This window comes from Corvus brachyrhynchos, unplaced genomic scaffold (assembly GCF_000691975.1).
Source record: "Corvus brachyrhynchos isolate BGI_N302 unplaced genomic scaffold, ASM69197v1 scaffold340, whole genome shotgun sequence".
Taxonomy (NCBI): Eukaryota; Metazoa; Chordata; class Aves; order Passeriformes; family Corvidae; genus Corvus; species Corvus brachyrhynchos.
The window spans coordinates 1,543,565-1,543,919 of record NW_008235987.1 but is presented as its reverse complement, the minus strand read 5'-3'; positions in this window follow the sequence as shown (position 1 = coordinate 1,543,919).

Sequence of the window (355 nt, the reverse complement as noted above, 5' to 3'; positions counted from 1 at the left end):
CCATGTCTGTCTCTGTCCCACCCTGCAGAGCTGCATCCCTCCCAAAACCAGGCAAAAACGCGGCTCAGAGCCACCCTGCCCCTCAGAGGGTCCTTGAGGGATCTCACCGACAGCCCCGTGTGACCCTTCCCAAGGGCCACTGAGGAAAAATGGGAAGTGAAGGAGCCACAAACACCCCTGAGTCCCTCACCTCACACACCCCCTGAAGTGACGAGATCGTGGCCGAGGGGACACCGGGAGCAGCAGAGGGGAAACCCCTTCACGCACAGGACACCCCAAAAAATGGGATGGAGCTGCTCTGAAGGCGGCACAGCCTTGTCCATCTCCACACACAGCCAGCTCCTGGGTTGTCCAG